The sequence below is a fragment of the Octopus bimaculoides genome, chromosome 19 (assembly GCF_001194135.2).
Source record: "Octopus bimaculoides isolate UCB-OBI-ISO-001 chromosome 19, ASM119413v2, whole genome shotgun sequence".
NCBI classification, from domain to species: Eukaryota; Metazoa; Mollusca; class Cephalopoda; order Octopoda; family Octopodidae; genus Octopus; species Octopus bimaculoides.
This window is the reverse complement of record NC_068999.1, coordinates 49,916,292-49,921,198: the sequence shown is the minus strand read 5'-3', so window position 1 is coordinate 49,921,198 and position 4,907 is coordinate 49,916,292. Positions and strand designations below refer to the sequence as shown.

General features: G+C 33.0%; 1 long non-coding RNA gene and 1 other non-coding gene across 2 annotated transcripts in view; both read left to right on the top strand.

Moving 5' to 3' along the window:
* Positions 1-4,907, top strand: part of LOC106870671 (uncharacterized) — a 29,116-nt gene that overhangs the window by 5,502 nt on the left and 18,707 nt on the right. The gene's annotated exons all lie outside the window — the stretch shown is intronic.
* Positions 1,592-1,699, top strand: LOC128250181 (U6 spliceosomal RNA). Its single transcript, XR_008266284.1, has one exon. It is a non-coding gene; the product is annotated as a U6 spliceosomal RNA (small nuclear RNA).

The window sequence follows — 4,907 nt, the reverse complement described above, 5'->3', positions numbered from 1 at the left end:
GAGAGAGAGAGAGAGAGAGAGAGAGTGAGAGAGAGTTCATAGATGAGAATCAGCTATTTTCCGTATAGAATACACTAAGTAATGCTCAAGTGATTTAGACATGAGCAGGTATAGAAGTAAATGTAGGGATAAGCATGTTAGACAGGTCAATATATAAAGTATATAAAATACATGAAATACAAGAAAAAAATGTATGTACGTTTACATACGAAAAGGTCCGATTTACACAGACGAGAAATGATATCGAAATTTAAAGGGGTTGAAGAAAAGTATTACAAATTCAACAGCTATTTCTGAGGGTTCGGTGGTCTAAACTGATGATTGTAGATTGATTCCATCGTCAGATGAGATGAGTCTCCGTTTTCAGGGAATGTGTTGAAAGAAACAAGACCCTCCAGAAACAGGTGTTGGATTTGTAATGCTTTCCTTCAATCCTTTTAATTATTGATATCGTTTCTATTCTGTGTAAGTCGGACATTTTCGTACGTAAACATATATATATATATTTGTATTTCATGTATTTAATATACTTTATATATTGACCTGTCTAACTTGCGTGTATATATATATATATATATATATATAAAGAGTATGTGTGTATGTATTCTTGTATGTACGTATTTATGTGTATGGGTACGTGTGTAGACATAAGTATAATTATATATATCTAAGCATATATGCACATAGATGTACGTATATATGCATATACACATGTGTGTGTATATATATATAGAGAGAGATACATGTACACATACATCATACATATGTTCAATACATTTTTCAGTTGTCTCCTTAAAACGAACAAAACTTCATTACCGTTAAACAACGTCATCACTCTCATCATCATAATTATGTTCATCGTTGTCGTCATGACGGCTAACTTCAAACACAAATGTTTGAAACAATGTTCCAGTCGAGTTGATGTATAAAATAGACCATATTCTGTTTCTTGTTTCTCAGTCCTTTCTTTTTCTAACGTGTTTATTGTGTAAAAGAAATAATGAAATCAAACAGACAATATACAAATATATAACGATAACGAAAGAATATATATTTCACTAACAGCTTTTAATACTAAGCTTCAATGCCTTTTATTTATAGTCATTGTTCTTCTTCTTATTATTATCTTTTGTCGAGAAGAATATATACATACAAGCATGTATGTAAGTATGTATATGTGCTTGTGTGTCTGTTTGTGTGTGTACACGAATAAATTCAACGGAAGCCACTCATTATAATCATGAGCAAAATCGTCATACGTTATTACTATCAAAACTAACGCGTGCCAACCTCTATTCCATATTTGCTTAATGTTATCAACCGGTTTGTTTTCAATGAAAAGGCTTCGTCCCAAACTCATGATAATAAAGAGTTACTTGAAAGCTTCCAGAGCCCCATTCAACGTCCCTATGAGTGCTAGCGACATACCATGGGTATAGAACTCATTGCCTTTTATTTACTCTACCAAGTCTGTCAAAATTTCATTAAGGGAAACGGTAAATTATACCGAGACGATGGTTTCTTAACAATCGCTGATACAACTTCCTAATCTACAGAAAATATCAGTTAGAGCCTTCACAATTTCTGAAATGAATTATATATATATAATACATATACTAAAATTGGAACGATACCAAAAAGATTAGCATGGCCCCTGCGCAAGGATGACACGCAAATTCGTGAAGCGTTCCATATTGTTTTTTTTTTTTTTATAGGCGTAGGAGTGGCTGTGTGGTAAGTAGCTTGCTTACCAACCACATGGTCCCGGGTTCAGTCCAACTGCGTGGCACCTTGGGCAAGTGTCTTCTACTATAGCCTCGGGCCGACCAAAGCCTTGTGAGTGGATTTGGTAGACGGAAACTGAAAGAAGCCTGTCGTATATATGTATATATATATATGTATGTGTGTATATGTCTGTGTTTGTCCCCCCACCATCGCTTGACAACCGATGCTGGAGTGTTTATGTCCTCGTAACTTAGCGGATCGGCAAAAGAGACCGATAGAATAAGTACTAGGCTTCCAAAGAATAAGTCCTGGGATCGATTTGTTCGACTAAAAGGTGGTGCTCTAGCATGGTCACAGTCAAAAGACTGAAACAAGTAAAAGAGTAAAAGAGTATATATATATATATATATATATATATATATATATACAGACAGACAGACAGACACACACACACACAAACACACACACACACAAATATATATATATATATATATATATACCCCCACATGTATATTTACATGAATGAACTATACATCCTCAACTCATTTTCTTACATTATTAATTTTAGCTATACACACATATAAATATGTATATATATATATATATGTATGTATGTATATGTATTTTTTACATTAGCTAATAAAGGTATTTCTTTTATGTCACTTTACTCATTTCAAATGGCTTCTATCATACTCATTATTAATGAAAAGAGAATCTTTATATTTACAATGTGTTCACCGAACCTGAATATATTCGTTCGAAATATATTACTTGGATTATCTATGATTTCATCTAGAAAAGAAATATTTTACGAATATTGTATGCATTATTACAAGGAATTCACAGATAAGTTATCTTATATTTTCACTAACCACTATAACCAAATCAACGAAAGAGAAGACAAAGCGTCTGTTGTTACAGTTTTCCATATGACTTATAAGCAGCAATGTTATTGTCAAAAATATTCCTTTCTGTATTAAGATGGGAATCCTCCATCAGCATAATTTCTACCAAATATTCAACAAAAGCACCGTAAAATTATCTTATTCCCTAACCCTAATCTTAGCCCAAATAAAAACTAATTTGTAATAGGATAAAACTAAGCAGAAATACCAATCAGAACAGTACTTGATGTAACTTCAATAATCTAAATAAATACGCCTTGACTAGAACTACATAGCAGGGAATACAATATATGAATGTGAATATACAACCCTTGATAACACGAAAGACTACACCGGTCTAACTACAAGCTGTTTTAAGATGTGATAAAACTCTTACGCATGTTCTTTCAAATGCTCTGATAAGAAGATGAACTTCCAATACTTTCCAGCCTCAAATGGAAAATTCTAAAATGATCACAAATAGATAATGACAATAAACCCCCTTATAATATGTGTACGCTGATGGCCCTTTGAAATGCATTTTGCAAAGATGCTATTACTGAGCTGAGACGAAGAGCAAATAACTTCCTATAACCATAAGATGCATAAAACATACTCTCACTACATCTTCTTTCTCATGATAATAATTGCCCGCATATTTATATTCAGTGAGTTTCTAATGTATAAGGTCATCTACGTATCGTACTTAAAGCACACACACTCACGATATATTTGCTGACAGAGAGAGAAAGAGAGAGAGTGAGAGAGAGAGAGAGAGAGAGAGAGAGAGATAGAGAGAGAGAGAAAGGGTGGGGAGAAACTGAAAGAGAGAGAGACAAGATAATTCTTCCTAACAGTGGCAGGTAGAGCGTCAAGTGCATTTCAGACATTTTAAATCTTATACATAATACTTACTAACGTACTCTTGTACTCTCATGCACAATATCTGTCTACATGTGACACGCATAAAACATTCATCTAGTTTATAATTCACAGAAATGCTACATATAAACGCCTTCGCCAATACCCCTCATTTGCACCAAACGGAACGATATATATACATACGTACATATAAACGAAACACGTGTGTTCGAAAAGCCCAAAATAGCAAAATCTCTTACACAATACTAAAACTTCCTTCCGAATGATTTGTTTCAATTTATTTCTTTTTAGATTTTTACTCTCTACCTCTACTAACACTGAGTGACAGTATTTATAATGACTATCACATATCAATCGTCACGTCTATCTATCTATCTATCTATCTATCTATCTATCTATCTATCTATCTATCTATCTATCTATCTAGCTAGCTAGCTAGCTAGCTAGCTAGCTAGCTATCTATCTATATACCTAGCTAGCTAGCTACAATGTTCAGATGAATTATAACCATAGCTACGCTCAATATAGATTCTTTCGTGTACACACATGGCACGGAATAAATATCGGAAACTGAGACCATAACTTAAGCCTATCATATGTCATTATCCTGTTCTTCTATTAAACCAAATTAGTAAACGATAGTTCACCACCCTTTCTCTCAGTATCCCTTTGTCTGTCTGTCTCTCTCTCTATTTACATAACGAATCCTGATACACTAAATTTAGCGTGGGCACCAAAGTACCGCACCGTTTCAAATGCGAATCACAAGTTAACTTGCTCACATGCATATCAATATAATGTAATAAACCACATTTCTATTTGCATTATTTGTAAACATTTACTTGTATTTTCTTGCACGCAACCAATGATAGGAAATATTTAGAAGGTAATTAATACCGTATATATTATACATACATTTTTAATACATATAAATATTAAAAGTATTAGATATGTACACATATATGATATGTTTATTAAATGTATATATTACATATATGTATGCACACGCACATATATGCACAACCATATATATATATATTCCTACCTACCACAACCCAGACACCTAAATAACATAGCCCGTACTCTACCCCTAACCTTACTATATACATCAGTATTTTGGTTTACCCTCGAAGAACTAGGTTATGACCACTTAATTTAAACATATTTTTAATTTCTAGTTTACACATATTTTTAATTTTTAGTTTACAAATATTTTCAATAAACCGGTTCCATAATCCCAAACCTATGGATATAGTTCTAGCTTCAGTCACTGACTCGAAACCATCCAAGGACACTGCAATACGAAGTTATAACACGAAATAACACTGTGTGTACGTGTATGTATGTGGGTATATACATGTGTGTATACTATCTATACTGCTTATAAGTTGTGTTTTTTACTTTTATTTTTACTTT